Source organism: Apium graveolens, chromosome 2 (genome assembly GCF_009905375.1).
Source record: "Apium graveolens cultivar Ventura chromosome 2, ASM990537v1, whole genome shotgun sequence".
Lineage (NCBI taxonomy): Eukaryota > Viridiplantae > Streptophyta > Magnoliopsida > Apiales > Apiaceae > Apium > Apium graveolens.
This window is the reverse complement of record NC_133648.1, coordinates 310,358,488-310,378,969: the sequence shown is the minus strand read 5'-3', so window position 1 is coordinate 310,378,969 and position 20,482 is coordinate 310,358,488.

Below are 20,482 nucleotides of genomic sequence, written 5' to 3'. Positions count from 1 at the left end.
AGGCTTTTTCATGGAAATGGGAAAAAATGGGCAACAATGAAATTCGGCTCAATAATCACATTGGTCACTGAAAGAAAAATAAAAAAACTGAACATGGTTACAACTTTAAGATTAACAGGGTTTATGGCCCATCAACACTACTGTCCAATAATTAGATGACACTGAATCCAACATATAAATGCCAGACAGTCCAAACAATCAAGAAAAAAGGGAGCGATAAATTAGAAAATGACAAATTCCAGTATGATAAATCATTTATAAAAATTAAAAAAAACTGCTAAGTTCATATATATTAAAACAGTAATCGTAATTGACACTGATTAATTAAAATATCAAATTTTGGCAAATAATAATTCGAGAAATAAAAAAAGATTTACGAATAAATAAATTATAAAAGGAAGAGAGGTACCTCATGCTGGGGTAATTTTCTAGACAATTTAACTTAAAAGAAGGTAATTTTTACCATCATGGGAGTTGAATCCATTCATCTTTGTCCTGCATATAACTAGCTTTTTCCTCATCAAGTTCGTCAACATTGGGAAACATTGGCAAGTGCAGCTCATTCTCAAGTTCTATTTCTACTGATCCATCATTTTCATCTTCACATTGTTCATAACAGTTCTTTTCCGGTAATTTCAACACGACATACCAATGTTTTTCAAGAGGATCATCAATGTAACAAACTTGCTTAACATGTTTCCCTAGCACGAACGGATCATTTACGAAACCTAATTTGTTCAAATTAATAATTGTATATCCCAAGTCATCTACCTTAACCCCCTAGTTCATATCTACCCAATTACAATGAAATATTGGGACTCTAAATTTGTTATAGTCCAACTCCCATATACTTGTTATAACTACATAGTAGGTCTGTAAAGTATGTTCAATATTCTTCTCCTTACCCTGTACAAGCATTATATCTGCAACGACTCAGACACCACTACACTGAACTTGTTGAGTGTCATCACGCTCCATGGTGGTAAACGTAACACCATTGATTCTATATCCGCTAAATGTAGGGACATTCTTGTTGGGCCCTTCAACAATCCACCTTATCTCCTCAGGTATGTTGTTATGGTCATCCAACAATTCTAATTCAATCTATTTAAAACAAATTGATAAATATTAATTATATTTTCATATTGAAATTAATTCTGAGACTAAATGTGTTCCTGGATATTTTCAAATTCCTCTGTTTCATTTTTGAACCATCATAATCAAATTTTTAAAAAAATACTATTTTCTATTAAAAATCATGTTTGCTTGAATAAACAAATAACAAATATATTTACCAGAAAAATATAAACTAGGCCTATTTATGATGTTTTTATTCAAATAACAATCATACCTTTTTCTTGAACCATTTGTGAAATTCTGCATTTTGCTTGTTTTTAATCCATACTTCATCATTTTCATGTTGGTATCTTGTCATCAAAGATGCCATATGCTCGCTGCGAGAAAAATCACTTTCTTTAGTATATTAATCAACATGCAGAAAATAATGAAATAACACACACTTAAATGTCACTAACTTACTCAAAATATGGTCTAATTTCAGTTGTATATTGGAGAAAACACAAATGTGCTAGATGCAAGTCCTCATCGCTCGGCTTTATCAATGTCGCACCAGATAGAGGTCTTGCATTCTGCTCATGCTTTGCATTTTGTGACACTCCTATGGTAGATTTTTTAAAATTCAGCAAACACTCCACCGCCTCTTCAGCAACGTATGCCTCAGCAATACACCCTTCGGGATGAGCCGGGTTCCGTACATATGCTTTAAACGCTTTCAGATATCTCTCGAAGGGATACATCCAATGAAGGAATATTGGCCCACAAAGTTTAACCTCTCTCACGAGATGAACGGAGAGATGGATCATCACATCAAAGAACAAAGGGGAAAGTGCTTTTCAAGCTGACATAATGTTTCCACTAACTCACTCTGCATTTTTTCCAACTTGTCTACATCGATCATTTTATTGTAAATTGCCTTGAAGAAAAAGAAAAACCTAATAATTGTGCACCTGATTTGTTTTTGTAATACTGATCGAATTGAGATTGGAAGCAAATGATGCAATATCGTGTGACAACCATGAGATTTCATTCCAACAAGCCGAAGATTTTCCATGTTTACAAGATTCTTGATATTTGAACAAAATCCATCAGCCAATTTCATTTTAAGAAATGATGAGCAAACTATTTTTTTTTCTGCATGCGTTAAGTTCCATGATGCCAACGGTACCTTTTCTTTCTTTCCAAGAATCTTTGTTCTCAGCTCCGTTCTTATTTCCTTTTCAGCCATATCAAGACGGACAAATTCCCTATCTTTTGTCTTCCCCGGAATATTTAGTAAAGTTCCAAGCAGGGCTTCACATATATTTTTCTCGATGTGCATGACATCGAGAACATGCCTAACCGGCAAAAATTCCCAATACTCAAGTTGGAAAAATATTGAAACCTTTCTCCAAATAGGTCGAGGTTCACCTTTCTTCCATCGTGGTTGCCGTTGTTTCTTTCCAAATACATGGGCCCTTAAATTTTGTACTATTTGAAAAACCTCTTCTCCAGTTAATGGAACATGGGTGACCCCCTTCTCCACAGTGTTATCAAAAGCTGATTTATGCCTTCTATAAGGATGATTACGGGGCAACCATCTTCGATGCCTCATAATCATCGTCTTACGGTGATTAACCAGCCTAGTAGCTTTTGTTTCGTCAATACAAATAGTACACGCATTATACCCTTTAATAACATTTCCTGACAAGTTCCCTAAGGCAGGATAATCACTTATTGTCCATAATAAAATACCCCTAAGCATGAAAGACTCCTTCTTATAAGCGTCGTACATTTGTTTCCCACGCCGCAACTCTTGCAGATCTTCTTTTAGTGGTTGAAGGAACACGTCGATATTATTTTTAGAATCAGTCGGTCAAGATATTAACAATCAGAGCATAATATACCTTCTCTTCATACAAAGCCATGGAGGAAGGTTATAAATTGATAGCAAAACAGGCCAGCTTGAGTAATCAGTACGGTTTCCATGAAAAGGATTGAAACCATCGGAAGATAAAGCTAATCGAAGGTTCCTAGTCTCTAATGCAAAATCAGGCCATTTTTTGTCGACATCCTTCCATGTTTTTAAATCAGCTGGATGCCTCATTTTACCATCCTTTTGTAGCTCGGTGTCATGCCACGTCATGTCCTTTGTAGTGTGAGGTGTATTAAATAAATTTTGTAATCTTAGTATCAGCGGGAAATACCATGTAACTTTAGCAGGGACCCCTTAAAGTTCATCTCCTTTTTTGTTCAATTTCCATCTACTGGCCTTACATACGCGACAAATAGTCTGTTTTTCATCTAAATCGCCACGGTATAAGAAACAGTTATTCAGACATGCGTGTATCTTTTCATACCCCATTCCTAATGCACATAAGGTTTTCTTTGCTTCATTGAAGGAAGAAGGGATGTTATTGCCTTCCAGAAGTAAAGAGCCAAGTAATAATAGAATATCACTGAAGCATGAATCAGATATACCATGCTTCACTTTCAAGTTGTATAATTGGACCAGAGCTTTTATCTTAATGTACCTCTCACATCCAGGATAAAGAGGTTGATGTTCACCTTTAACATGGTTGATGAAATCAGAAGTATCGGTTTCGTCAGAACTTTCATCAGAAGACATATCATCATCGTCGTCCTCGTCACATTCACCCATTCCTGAGGTGCCTTGATTGATAGATTTAGAAGTGTCGGTTTCATCAGAACTTTCTACAGAATTATTCTCCCTGTGCCATATCCAACGTGTATAAGTTTGATCAATACCATTTTGAAAAAGAAGGTTTTTAAGTATCTGCGCTCTCCATGATTTACTATGTGCATAGTTTATACATGGACAACTGATTTTTTCTGCATTATACCCATTCTCAAATGCAAATATTAACAAATCTTCCACTCCTTTTTTGAACTCTTTTGTTCTTCTATCCGCTTTTAACCATGACCTATCCATCTTTTAAAAGTCTAAATGGAACCTCAAATTCAGACTAAATTATGAAATCTTTATATTTCCCCAAAATCTTTATAACTGAACCCTAATTGAAGTAAAAAAAACATCAAAATGAATTCAAAACAGAGGACTTATATAACCTAAATTCGTAAATTAAAGTACTTACCTGTCCTTATAGCTTCTTAAAAATGAATTGTGAAGTCTTTATATTTCCCCCAAATCAATATGAACCCTAGTTCAGAATCACAAAATAATGAATTCATCAAAATGAATTCAAAAGAGAGTACATATATAACCCGACTTCATAAAAGACTGTACTTACCTGTTCAAGTGTGAAAAGAAATTTAAAACCCGAGTTTTTGATGTCTTGGATTCTTGATGTGACATGGATTTGATATCTAGATTTGAGGACTTGAGGGTATGAGCACGAATTTGAGCATAGATTTGAGAGTATTAGCACGAATTTGAGCATAGATTTAAGAGTATTATGGATTTGAGAGCATAGAGACATGGATGGATGACCTAACTACCAAGTAAATAAATGTGTTTTTGTTCCGACAGATACATTTCTTAACAAATATATGTCTAAAATAAAAAGGAACTAATAATATGTTTAAGTTTCAACTAAATTGTTATATAAGAATTACATGGCTCATAAATTAAAATATTTTGAATAATATTAATTCATTTATTTTCTGGGACCACAATAATTTGGATTTTATGTATTTTAATAAATTAATATAGAGGAATAAATTATATAATTTATTAAAAAATAAATAATCACAAATTATTTTAACGAAATAGTATGTTGGTAATAAGAATATCGAATTTATATTACACGAAAAATTGTGAAGTTGTTCTTTTATTGATATTGGTGTAGTTTGAATCGTTTAGAATGTCTTTATTATCATTTTCAATTTCAATATTTTTTATATTATTAGTGTTAAACGATCGGTAAATAAATCATCTAATTATCTTTAGTTTGTTATTTGTTTTTACAACTTAATCGTATCGACAATTGGGAGTTCCGAACTATATATTGTTTTACACAATGGTGTTTTTGAAAAACTATTGCCCAACACTAGATTAAATAGTTGTTTTGTAAATTGTTACATATAACTCGCTAGCGATAAGTTCGACATTTTTGAGTTGATATCCCATGTTTATCGATATTTTCTAAATTTGTAAATATTTTCGACGATCCAATTATACGGATGTTTAAATCACCCTTTCAATGATCCAAACATATGGATGTGCTTCGAATATGAATATGATTATCATATACAATATTGATACCTTTTCTAGAAAAAGATGTTCGGATGTGTTTTTATATTAATTGAATCTTTCTTATTAAGCATATTCATCAATTATTCTAAACATTATATTTTAAACCCTATCTTAACCCCGAATAATTTTTTTTATTGTAGGTAACCCGCAGCCGCTACCCTTCAGGTGCGCACTGGGTAAACCCTACGGGCTCACGCAATAGTCTGCAAACCACGTGAACCAAGCTAAACTGCATTTAGCGACATACTCTAACTCAGGAGGCATAATCATAAATTATCCTCCCGTGGGATTCGAACCTGTGACCAAGAGGATACTTATCCCCTCTTTAACCAGCTGAGCCAACCCTTGCGGGCAACCCCGAACAATTTAGAAAATTACTCTTTCAACTACTTTGTTAAACTAATTTGTTAACCCCTAGTGATCCTTAAATCGTAACCGTAACCCTTATAAGTCACCTTATCAGTCGACCCTACTTATAAGTTGAATTTACGACTTATAAGCTAATAAGTTGAATGTTGGTAATGGCGTATTTTATTCTGAACATATGTTGATTTTTTCTTCTTCATCAACTTTATTTTAGAAAGTTATGTTTCAAGATGTCAATCTAATCTAAATTCATTAATTTTAATTAGATGTTGAGTTGTTGAATTATGATTTTTGTGAAAATAAATGTAAAGATATTTTATTGAAAGCTGAAAAAGACTTTCATTTATAAGAAAATAGACTTACTATCGTCGGGATCTGATCCTACATCTTGAAACATAACTTTATAAAATAAAGTTGATCAAGAAGGAAAAATCAAAATATGTTCAGAACAAAATATGTCGTTACTAACATTCAACTTATCAGTTTATAAGTCATAAATTCAACTTATAATTATTAAATATTAAAATTAAGGGAAAACGGTTTTAGTTTCGGTTTTGGTCAAAAAATGTCCCGAACCAAACCGCGGTCCACCCTAGTTATAACTCCATCTTTAATTATTTTAAAATTTTATAAAGATAAACGTAATATCCTTAATTATTTTTTGTTTAATAAATGTTTGTTCACAAACGTCTCTGTTAGCGTAATCTATATTTTTTTATAGTAATATCCTTAATTATTATTATTATTTGTTTATAGTGATATGATCGAAGTGTTCGAATCAGATTATTGAACTTTTAAGGTACCAAAAATTTAAATTTTATGGATAACGTCAAATGTTTTATCAACATATGTGCACTCGCAAACATCGAACATTTAAAAATTAAAAGTTTTACTATAGAGTATTGTTATTTTTATTTTAGATTATAGACAACGGTTTAGGATAAAAAACTGTTGTTGGAAAATATATGAGACAACGGTTTGTGTAAGAAACCGTTACCCAACTTCTATTTAAATAATATAGCATACGATAACGGTTTCCTGTAAGAACCGTTATGTGATAGTTGATCTTACAACAGTTACTATATCTCCAAATATATGGATAATTTATATATATTTTAATTTTTGATTTTTAGGTTTTAAAAAAATTAAATAATAACAGATTTTGTTGATCGTTGGATTAAACCAGATCTGTATCTAGGCAGTTGGTTTGAACTAAATTTTTTTCATTTTCCCTCTCTTTTAAATTTCATCTCCCCCTTTATTTATTAGTATTCCCCCAAAATATCTCCCCAAAAACTTTACTCCCCAACACACTTCTTCCCCATCAGTTACTCCTCGACATAACTCCCAACACACTTCTTCCCCATCAGTTACTCTTCTTCACGGTGATTTTCTTCACACAATCTTCTTCCTCTTCTTCACACAATCTTCTTCCTCTTCTTCTATTCGATTATACTGGTATGTTTCTAATTCAATTAGAGTCCGTAAAGCCCTCATCTATATTTGGGGGTTTTTTATTTTTACATGTTTTAATAAGTTTCTAAAATGCTATTCAATTTATTTGGGGTTTTTTGATTTATTTTAGAACTCTAAAACCCTCTTCAATTTATTTGGGGTTCTTTTTTGATTTTTAATTTTGATTTAAGCTCAGTGATGATGTTTGTGGAGTGTAGATCTGATGATGTGTTGGGGTTTTTTTTATTTTTAACTCAATGTTTTATGAGATTTAAATGTTGCATGCAATGTTTATGGTATTGTGGAGTGTCTTTGCTTTATGGAATGTTGCATGCAATGTTTGATGGAATTGTGGAGTGTCTTTGCTTTGTTTTATTATGTAAATTTTGCATGCGATTGTGGAGTGTTGAGTGTTGATGGTGAAACCCCTGGTTTTAAACTGTAATTTTCTCATGATGAAACCCTTGGTTCTTGCTATTCTCTTGTTTTTTGTTCCAAATGAATATTAAAAGGGTACTAATTTCTGTTTGATATCTTGTAACTGTGCTAATTTCTTGTTTTTTGTTTCGTGATTCTATTGATTTTTTAAATGAAATTACTGGTTTGTTTGTTATAACTCTACAGTCGATTAGTTAGTTGATTGTGCCCTGTGCTACTGTCCTATAATGAATGGATAATTTATCTTTGTTCACATGCCATAAGTTATACGAATATAAGCTAGATTTTATTGTTGGTTGAATGTTTGTTTGTGTATATCTCTGGTTAGTTTAGGCACTCAAAGTGTGACACAACATCATTTTAAGTAAAATTTATAATACGCTTTTAAGTTGGAATGTTAAGATATCTCAGATGGTTATTCTTTTATTGTTTTTAGGTTCTTTTACCTGTAATGTCTTTGAGTTTTATTGAGTTTACTGTCATGTTAATGTTGTACTTATTCCTTATTTGTGTACTTTATAGGTTGTGGCTACTCCTAAGAAGAAGACCACGATAGATAAGGGAAATTTGAAAAAAGACATGATCTTCTCCCCATCCAAGGACAATGAGTGTGCTAAGGGCTTTAAGAAAGACAAAGTCCATGAACAGCGAGACCTCAACTCCATTGAGTTCTCCCCCAAAAACTGTGAAGAAGGCAATTTCTGAAAACTTACAAAAGAAAATATTAAAGAAAAGAAAATGAGAAAAAGCTGTTACCAAACCGGAAAATACTCAAGGACTAAAACTATTGAAGCGAGGCTGTGTAGCGATGCACCGAATTATGAAAGGCAAGATCGGAGGGATCAAACTTACTGTATCTTTTAATGCAAAAGGAGAGCCAGATGGTGAAGAAGGTAAAGAGATGCAATCATATATTGGAGTTTTGGCAAGAACCAAAACCCCGATCTGGCATGATTCTTGGAAATGTGTTCCTAAAGAGACAAAGATAAAAATTTGGGACTATGTGCAGGTAAAATGAATATAAATAACTTCCATCATTTTAACTTTTATTTTTATTATTTGTTCTTCATTAACTAGCACCTTTTAACTTTAAATTTGTTGGTATATGTACATAAATAGCTTATGTTGTACCTGAGTCTACAAAAAAATTGGTATTCAGATCGACCGGGGCAAAATGGAGGGAATTTAAATGTCGGCTGACCAAGTACTACATTCTTCCTTATCTGGATCAACCTCATTTTTTTACACATCCTCCTGCAGATTTTACTTTTATAGAAAAATCACACTAGGACATATTTGTTGCTAATCGCACGTCGCCTGAGTTTCTGGTATATTTCTACTTAGCTTTATTCATTTTAATATTTACTTACTTATGATCTTCTAACCTTATTGCTGTTTTTTATGAAGAAAATTCATAAAGAACAACAAGAAAGAAGGAAGCTGAGTAAATATCCACATCGAATGTCTCGAAAAGGTTATGCTAATCTCGAGAATGAATGGGTTAGTGATAATGAAACAACATGAACATTTTTTGCTTCATATTAATTTTACAAGCATGTTTATATTTTTAATAAGGTGATCCTTTACATGTAAATGTAGACTGAATCTCATCCAGATGCAGAGGAAGTAGATCGGTCGGACACTTGGATCCTAGCAAGGATGGACGAAGATGTTAATTTTTTAAATGATGAAGTTGTAGAAAAAGCTAAGGAAATTGTAAGTTATTAATATAATTGTCCATTCTATTTGATGCACATGTTTGTGTATTTTTTAATAAAGAATTGAAGTTTCAAAAGTTAAATTTTAATAAATTATATACAATGAAGCCTATAAATCTATAGTTTATTTTTTCTATTACAATGTATAATTCAAATTAGTGGTCTCTAGTTTAACTTTGGATTTGTTTGTATGCCTTTACTGCTAGTAGCATGTTGATTGTTTCATATTTAATATTAGTAATTAATTATATATTTTAATAATCTCTTGTTCACTAAGAGAGTCAAATACACTTATTTACATTGAAAATTGGTTCATAATATTAAATGCCTAGATTTTTTATTCTGTGTTAGTTAATATTTTATTTTAATGTTTCTTATCCTTGGATTAGTTTGTAATGAATGTACTTACTAGGTCCCCTGTACCACCAAGTAAACTAAGTTGTCTCTTGTGCTTGCAATTGAATCTATTAAATTAAATATGTTAAAGGATGAATGTGCTTATAACTAGTAAAAACAAATTGGTGTTAGTTGTGTAATATTTTAATTAAAGGATGAATGTGCTTAAACGATGTATGTGCTTATGGTAAAAAATGTTACTGAAATTTTTGTAGAAAAAGATGAAGGAGGAGGTTAAGGAAGGAAAACTTAAAGTTGAAGGTACTAATGATGTGTTAACAATGGCGCTCGGTAAGCCTGAGCATGGAGGTAGAGTACGTGGTCAGGGAATTCATGTAAAGCAGTCGGTTTATTTTGATCTTCCGAGGGAAAAGAAAGTGAGGACAGTGGAAGAAAGGGTACGTGAGGCAATTCAAAAGTACATGGCAGAGGAGACTCCAAAAATTATTAAAGAGAGAGATGCATTTTGGGCTGCTGAATTTGAAAAATACAATGCACATTCATCAAAAAATGGTGTATAACATGATGGTAGTCTGAAACTAAATTCCCAGCAGGCAAGCTGTCACTTTAAGGGTGGGGTTGATGTGGATGTGTATGTGGATGTAGGTGTTCATAAAAATGTGACATTGATAGATAATTTGTTTATGGATTTAGCGGTGGAGCTTGAGGATAATAAAAAGGTGGCGGGTGAGGATGATAATGGAAGAGCTGTTAAGGAAATGAAAGTGGATTCTTCGGGTAGTTCTGTATATCGATTGGCTGTTGGATTATTGAGCAACATTGTTGCTTGTGCAACAATTGAAGAAGTACGCGTTCCCGAAGGACATGAGAAGACTATCCATGGAGTAAGTCTTGGAGAAAAGAATGCAAGGGTGTCTATCACTAAAGTCATTCAAGGAGATGCTAAGATTCCCTTCCCTATCGGGGATGAAATTTTGACTGTTCAAGAAGCCATGGGAACTTTTATTGCATGGCCGAGAAACATGATAATTGCAGGAAACAATAGCAGTACTTCTGATGTTTTGGCCGCCAAGGTCAGAATGCTTTTTTAGTATGGTTAATATATGTACTATGTGTTTGTTTAGTCTGTTTTTTTAATTATTTTTATTTGCAATTATTTTAGAAAACCAAGAAAGCCCGTGCTAAGAAAATGAAGAAGACGTATAAAGTAATTAAAGATGTTGAACCAGAGCTTGTTGTTCAAATTGGTCCGAATTATCCTTCTGCAATGAAACGTTTGTAGACATGGGAAAAGGAATCCTTGAGTGGTTGCCGAACAATTTATTTTGAGCTAAGCAAAGAAGCATTTGGCTTTACAAAGAAGCAAATCATGTTCTTATCTGATATACATGCAGTGTGCTCTGGAGGTGAAATTGCCGGCTCTGTCATTTGCCTTCTTATTCAGTAAGCTTTTCATTTAAAGTTTTTTTTTCGGAGTATATTGCCTTGGAATAAATATGACAATCTTTACTAAGGACTGCTTAATTTAATTTGTAGCTTCTTGAATGAATATGTGAAGAAGCATAAGTTGGTCAATATGATTAGCTTTGTAGATCCGGGAACAATCGGTGCCATTCGATGTGGCAGTGCAGTGCAGAGGTCGCGTGAATTGTGTACAAGATTTAAAGATTCTAGGAAAGGGCAACATTTTCTCCTGCCGTACAATGATGTGTAAGTAATTATACTATCCTAAGCTATTAAGCTGTTAAGCCTTGCCAGTTTATTATTTTTTTTCAAGAATTTAGCTTTTATTTTTAAGAAATGGGTTCAATTGTATAGTTAAACTCAATAATATTTGTTGTTAAAACTTATATTAATTACATTGGTTTAGTATAAACGTAATGCCTTGACAGTTTTGAAGTTAATATAAAAGTAATCAAATGCCTTGACAGTATTTAATTGATTTTGTTACTAGATGTTAGGTTTGTTTCTAAGACGGGGCCAATTGTATAGTTCAACCTCATAATATTTGAAGTTCAAATTTATTGATAATTGTATAGGTTCAGTTTTAAAGTTGATTTATTTACCGAAATTTAAATTCTATCAGTATGAGCCTTCAATTTTTGATGTTATACCTGATTATGTTTATTAAAGTAAATTACACTCTACTAGTATCACATTTTGGATTATTTTTCATAATTAGTGAGTTTAAATAATTTTTAGGTTGATTTTAATTCAATAGAAATGTAATTTTTTTTGATGATATTTTAGTTGTTTGGGTGACAAAAGAGCATCAAATTTAGGCTTTATTATTTAACAAGCACCTCTGTTTATTTTTCGTAGGAACCACTGGACCTTGACAATTGTCAATCCAGATGCAGAGGTAGTCTACTATATGGACCCTCTTAAACGCCGAATTGCAATTGGAGAATAGGTGGATGTTGTCAACAAGTAAGAGTTCACGTTGTAAAATTTGATTATTAAGTCTTGACTTGTAAATCTTGTCCGACCATATTTTGCAGTGGTTATTTTATGTTTTGATATATATTGTTTTGGTTGCAGTGCCATTAAAATGTACAAGGAGGATTTGAAAAATGTTCCGAAGAAGAAAGTATTGTGGGAGAAGATGGCTGTATTTATTTATTTTTTTGATCATATATTAATTATGTTATTAAAGGAGAATGGATATTTTAAATGAATTTTTGTTTGATATTTTATGGAGTTCCAGTGCAAACCGGGAACAAGGATTGTGGCCTGTTTGTGATTCGATACATGATGGAAATCATTCATGATAAGTTGCTGGACTTTGCTAATAAGGTGACAATTGACTATCTTCGGGCCTTTTCATTCACTTTGTATTTACTCTTATAAGGGAAGAACATGTTACTTATACAAAATTTTGGATGATTTTTCAGTGGCGGCGTAGATCAAACCTGGTCTACACTGAGGATGACATCAACAAGATCAGGGTTGAGTTTGAAAAATATTTTATGAAACATTATGCAAGCTAGGTCCTTGCCTTTCTTTTCTTTTGAACTTATCGTAAACTGGATGTTTTATGTATGTAGTTGGTGACAAGTATACTCGTTTGAACTTATCGTACGTTGACAAGTAGACTCGTTTGAACTTATCGTAAAATGGATGTTTTATGTATGTAGTTGGTGATAAGTAGACTTGCGATAATTATTTTGTGTTTGATGGATTGCTGGTAGTTTGGTATGTAGATCTGGTTGTATTGGATTGTCTAATAGATGGATTATGGTATGATATGGATTATGGTATGGTAGTGAATTGGTTTTGTTTTGGCAGGGGCCTAGATTTTGTGTTAGTGTTGTGTTTGGTATTTATTTTATGGTATGGAATTGTTTTTCATTTTGCAGGTGCCTAGATTTTATGATTTTTTATGCAGGTGGTTTTAATTAAATATGAAATTGATATGCAAAATGCTTATACCTAATAAGATAATTGTTTTTTAAAACAAAAGTAACCATTGTATCATTTTCGGACAACGGTTACCTAAAATACATAATTATGTCAAAATATAAGCCAGTCTAAACAACAATTCAATAATACCAGTTAGTTATTAACTGTTGTTTGAACTATGAAGACATGAATTAGAACACAACATAAAAAGAACTGGTTTAAAAGATTTTACACAACTGTTGCTTTAAACAAACCATTGCTTCAATAATAAATGAATTGCATTTGAACTTTTTCTTTCCTTTGACTCCTCGTTGTCTATTACTTAGTAAAACTGTTGTGTTACAAAGGTTTTTTCAATTGTTCCCAAAAAGTTAGCCTTTATCTCTTTTGCATTTTAACATCACCCTAAAACTGTTGTCTAAAAGATACTTATATTATTGCCTTTGAAAATAACTGTTGTTCTTTTCTTATATAAACAATAGATGGAGAAAATAACTGTTGTCTAAAAAAGATATTTAAAATTGGAAAGAAAATTTAGAACATTCTCTAGACGTAAATAAACCGTTGTTTATTACTAAGAAAATTGTCATGTTAAAAGGGTTCCATAAATAGTTTTTCTAAAACAACCGTTGTGTCATCCAGATTGTAACCAGTGTTAAACATTGTTGTTGAATTTCCTTTATTACAACTGTATTAACCACCGTTGTCCAACCTTCGATCACACGAGTATTGGATAGACAACGGAAAGTCTACCTGTCAGACAACGAAAAAAAAGTTGTATGATTACAAAAATTTTGTAGTGATATATAAGTATATGCAGTAGCATCATTCAATACTACTCAAAAAAATACCTTAGACATGGGTTAAAAGCCGATATATATGTAAAAATAGACCGTTGTTTTTACACTAATGTTAAAGGTATTTTTACATAGACAACATGCTTTAGGGTGACAACTGATGTCTTAATCAATTTTTTGTAGTATAATTGAATAATGCTAAGTTTAGTATTGCAATATTACGATGATTAGGGCTATTTGAACATATAGCACGCAAGCTATGTAGAGAAATTAACATCGATTTTAGATGAACAACTATGTTTGTTTGTATATTTAACATCGGTTTTCTTATAGAGCCGTTGTTAAAGTAACTAGTCATCAGGAGCTAAGAAATACTAATTATGGTTTTCATGTCTCATAGGTTTAGTTAATTGCATTTAAAAATACTTATGAAGATGCTACCTAATAATAGGACGAGAACCATCATTAGTAGCATTATCTCATTACTTTAGTTAATTTTACCTTAAAAATACTTTCGAAAATGCTAGCTATATATGATAAATATAGAATAATAATTAGTAGCATAATACAAGACTAATATTAGAGTAACAATAAAGAGGCTGTAAGTTAGTTCAGAAAAATGAAATATAATTTGGAAAGAAAAATATGCAAAAAAGAAATGAATGACCATGAATTATTTTAAAATATAAATATATCAAAATTAATTTTACTCTGTAACAATTAAATTATAAATTGTTTTAATTTTTGAAAATATAATTGACATAAATTTTATATGTAAAATTTAAATGATAATTACATATACAAAAAGTATGAGCAAAAGGGAAACTAAATATGAGGGTGGTGTGGGTAAAGAGTCGAAATTAATATATCGATTGTAAATTACTAAGGTTGTCTGGTTAAATTCGACCGGTTTAGTTTGACCGATCTTTTTCGTCCGATAATTTACAACCATTTTCGGTCGAATTTAGGACCATAAGATTTTTTCCTTGAAATTTTAAATTTCCACTTAAAATTTAAAACTTCTGATTAAAGTTTTTAAATTTGACCAGGAAATGGTCTTGCATAAGTAGCATAAATTGGAAAACAACTTGATCGATATACAGAAATTAAGCATTCCATTCCAACAGAACCAACAATTAGAGTCTGAAGTAACATTTTACAATAGGTCTCTGAACAAGAACAATCTTGTAATAAGCCTCTATCCGGATGAGAGATTGAAGAAAGCGATGTGTGCCCCGCCTTTCAGGGTCTCAACTGGCTTTCATGATCTCATTTGTAAAGTAGAGCCCATTAAAGTAAATAAAGTAAATGTAAAGGTGCGGAGCCTAAAGAAGTGGGTAGGGGTCAAATTTACTCTAAACAAGAGTCAGCCGAAGATGGGCAAATGATCCTCTATCCTCACTTCGATGAACTCCTTAATTTTTTACACCCTTTGTTCTCGATTCCTCCCCTTCTTCTTCATTGTCATATCGTCATCCTCTCCATATTCTTGGATATTTTGTATGAATTTCGATGACTAAATAAATTAAAGATTTAAATTTATTATCTTGTATAGCATGTGTATATATTGAATTATCAAAGAGATTATATACATATATATATATATATAATTTTTTGGATACAACACAGTAAGCGAGTAATACACTTGACTATAGTTGTACTAGCCAAGATAAATGTCCAATTAGATCTTAATAGTGAACTTATAACAATGCTAATAATATGAGTTAACTAGTATACTGGATCGGACACTGTAAAACTAATCATTCTTCAAGTACACATATTTTCCACCTCGATATATAGGTCTAATGACTTCTTGCAATTGACAATAATAATCGTCCATAATATAATCACGTGGACTTCATTCATCATAACTCTTGAACTAGCACTTGAAGTAGATTTGGTATGAAATTTGTAGCCATTCACCTTACACATTTTATAGAAAATTGTCATTTTCGCTGGTCCCGAAAATAAGGTTCTAAAATGCGAACTAATTACGTGATCATTTTCAACCTTAAGCTTAAATCATGTCTTAAACTCGGGTTTTAAAAATCTCTTCAATTTTTCAGTGTCGTGTTTGGTTTGTTTTCTTTGAAATGAGTTTCATAGTACTCTTGAATGTAATTAAGGTTGAACTTCTAATTTGCAAAAAAATATATTCTTCAGGAACTAATTGTTCATCGCCCATTAAATATTTTTTGGTATATTTTCCCATTGTACTAATAGGATATGTGAACACTTTTATTTGATGTTCATCATAAAGGTTACAACACAACCTCGTTAAGGCACAATTGAGTATGAACCATTGGATTTAGGATCAATGTACACTAATAAATATTTAACTACTCTTTCATTCGAACCTTCGACCCTCGTCTGATTATGAAACTTATGCTTTATATACCGTATCATTCGCTCAATAAAATACATCAAATGATAATTAATGGGCCTCCTAACCTACATTCTTCGACTAAATTAGTATCAAGTGTAACATAAGGTGAAGCGTTCATAAATAATTTAAAATAGATAAAACACTAATTGCAAACAAATATATAATATTTTAAAAGCTCAGGATCCCCTTTTATAATATAATATGACATATTTATATATGCCTTACAAATTCTATTATCTTAAGTGGATTTTTAGAAGCCTTAAAGATATTTAAAACTGAATTAAAACTAACTTTGAAAGTCCATAATAATTATAAATAATATAATTTTAATCATGCCCACTTCAAGGCCTTGTAATCGGGTTCAAGGCCTTGAAAAATTCTGTAACTCCACTCCAAGTCTCCAACTCCAACTCAAGCTCTTGTAATATGGTTCATGGCCTTGAATTTTTTTGCAAGATTACTCATCATTTTCCCTCATTTGGAAAAACTCGACCTCGAGTTTTGCTCAAACTTCAGATATATTGGCTCATCAGAAGAATGAAAAAGTTACAAGTTTGCAAAATTAAAAGTATTTGAGATATTCGTGCTTTTGAGAATATTAACAACATAAGTATTATCATTAATCCATATCGCTACTGTAAAAGTACCATACTTCCTTGGCTGCAACTTATTGTACACTCCTACCGAAAACCACTCCCTTCTCAAAAACACCATAACCAACTCACCCTCAGAGAAAATATGATGGCGCTTATGTTTGTCCGCTAACTTCTTGTATTTCTGATTAGTTTCCTCTAACTTCTTTCTGACCTCCTTGTGAACTTCCACAACCTATTTTGCCATATTAGATGTTGTTACATTGCTAGACACTCCTTTTGGCAATTGGATTAAGTCCAAAGTGTGCAAAGGAGACTTTGTGTAGACAATAGAGAAGGGTGACCTTCCTCTAGCACTATGAACAACATTATTAATATCGAATTTTGCTTGAGATACTGCCACATCCCCCTGTTTTGGCTTGTCCTCACAAATACAATGAATTAAATTTCTCAAAGTGTGATTGACAACCGCTCTTTAACCATCCGTTTGTGAATGGACATCGCAACTATATTGTAATGAGGAATCGAACAACTTTCATAATGTTCAAAAAAAATGTCTGAGAAATTTACCGTCCCTATCAGATGTGATAGTTTTAGGCACACCATGAAATCAAACCACTTCTTTGAAAAATAGTTAATTAGCCATTGCCACTGCGTCAAAAGTCTTTTTACAAGGTATAAAATGAACCATCTTTGAAAACCTGTCAATTATAACAAACATAGAATCCACCCTCTTTGTGTTCGAGGCAATCCCAACATAAAATCGATAGACAAATCCTTTCATATATTTTAAGAAATAGGTAAAGGCATATAAAGTGTTGTATTTTGAGACTTCCCTTTGGAAGTTTGACAATTATAACAATTTTTCACATACCTTGTAACATCTCCAAGTAAATACGGCAAAAAGAAACTTTCACGAACCACCATGATAGTTTTATCCCTTCCAAGATGGCCAACAAGCCCTCCCCCATGCAAATCACGAATGACCTTTTCTCGTAATGATGTCCAAGGAAGACAAAATTGATTGTCATGTATTAAAAACTCATCATGAACATAAAAATCACGTCAAGGGTGTCCGGTAATACAACTTTCCTAAACATTTCCAAAGTCCTCATCACCAAAGCAACAATCTTTTAAAACTTCAGTTACAATAATTTTTTATCGCAACGTGACTAACAAACTTGCTCGATGACTTAGTGTAATATCCGGGATATATCGTGTAATTATTTTTGCTAATAAATAATTATTATATGTGTTCAGTATCTATTCTGTGAATTATTTGTTAAGTGTTAAATGTGTTTGGATGTTTAAAAATAATATTAAATGAGTATATTAATTTTATATGTCCAAAATAAAATATAGATAAATGTCATATCTTCCTAATTATTTTTATGATGATTTATGATTTTATAGGAATTATATGGATTTTATAAAATCTTTTTCCGAGTATTTGAAAACTATTTTATACAAACGGGAACCAACCGACGTCATCCGTTTTTACATTTTTATAACCCGAAACTCTTCCGAGAACTCCTTCCTAACCTAACTGCAATATTCCGAGCATTTACCATGTTTTGACTTTTTCGATCTGGCGTACGGTATATCCAGCGAGAGTCCCGACGTAATATTTTCGATACGTTATTTGTTTTGGTAAATCAATAAAACTCGTATTTTCGATAAACGGGATCTTTTTATTAAACTATCACAATTATCACCTTGTAATACGTGTAACCAGGCGCTGAGACCAAGATTGCAATACAAATTGTACTGATTTGGATAATTATCCTTAAAACCGGTACCGTTTGGATCAGTTTTTATAAATAAACGTACCATTTTATATCTGGAATAATCCAACGGGATACTAATTTTTCGTAAATATAAATAGCCTTTACCGTATATTATTCCGTATCAAAAATCATTTACAGTCAGTAATTATATAAATTTCCAGAGAAAATTCATATATTCATAAACCTTTCTGAAAATCAAACCAACAATCGGAGGTGTTACCGGAGTCCGTTTGGAAAGCTCGAGTACTCAAAACGAAGGTCTTGAGGTGTACTATCAGATTCTGTGAACCATATACCTGCAGAAATCAAGGTTTATTTTCTAAAAATTTGTTTATTTTCGAATTATTTTTATTAAAAATATGAATTTTTGTTATGATGATTGTTTGAATGATTTGATGATTGTATGTTGTAGTGCTTGTTTTCCTGATAATTTTCATATGTCATATGCCTGATTTGGAGTTCAATAACATGTTCAAAATTGAGTTTAATTTTTGAATTTTGAAATTAGGGTTTATAACCCGTATGAATGTTTTCAATTGAAATTTAGGGCTTTTTGATTTAGGGGTTATTAGTTGTTGATTTATAGTGGGTTGTTTTCCTTATGAAATTTGCAATCGATTGGTATATAGCTCGTTAACAGAGGATGTCTGAATCGAAGGGAGTTGTACTTTGAAGTTTTCGTAGGTTTACTGGAAACCGGCGATGTTTTTGGCCATTTTCCGGCCAGGACAAGGATGATTGATGTGTTTTGATTGCATGTACAGGTTGCTGGTAGCCTGTAGTTGAATTCTGGATAGTTTGGTGGCCTGAGGTGGCCAGAATCGTGTTCTCCGGCCACACTCCGGCGAGTCGACGGCGGGGGCACTACGCCATAGATGGGCAAATAAGACACTTTTCTAATGTAATGCCTGTTTTGCGTTACATTAGACAGACTTTTTTGACCTATTGTAACACTAACGAAATAGCGTTACTTTACATGTAAAGTTACTGTTACGTTAGAGGGCTTGTGTTGCAGAAGAAAGCTAGTGTTACAATAGTGCTGACATGACGTAACGCTTTGCTTTATCATTATAATAATATTTAATTTATTTATTATTTTTTTGGGCCCCACTAGTGTACACGTCAGCAAAAGTGGGTCCCACCTGTGGGCCCCACTAAAACTTGTTCAAGAAAGTGGGTCCCACACTAATAGGTGGACCCCACATGTGGGCCCACACTGCCACGTGGCACTGCCACGTCAGCAAAGCGTTACGTTAACTTTTCTGTTACAACGCTACTGTTACATTTGCTCAACCCTGCCACGTGTGCACCGCAACGTCATTAAATAATTAAATATTTAATTATTTAATAAATAATTAATTAAAAAATTAAATAAATAATAATTAAATAAATAAATAATAGAGTAGTGGGCCACACATGTGGGCTCCCCTTGTGGGCCCCACATGTGGGCTCCCCTTGTGGGCCCCACATGCGGGCCCCATATTAAACAATTATTTAATTATTTAATAAATAATTATTTAAATAATTAAATTAATCATAATTAAATAAATAAATAATAAAGATGTGGGCTCCACTTGTGGGCCCCACATGTAGGCCCCACATTATCCAATTATTTGATTATTTAATAAATAATTATTTAAATAAATAAATAATAATTAAATAAATAAATAATGGAGAAGTGTGCCCCACATGTGGGCTCCCCTTGTGGGCCCCACATGTGGGCTCCCCTTGTGGGCCCCACATGTGGGCCCCATATTAAACAATTATTTAATTATTTAATAAATAATTATTTAAATAATTAAATTAATCATAATTAAATAAATAAATAATAAAGATGTGGGCTCCACTTGTGGGCCCCACATGTAGGCCCCACATTATCCAATTATTTGA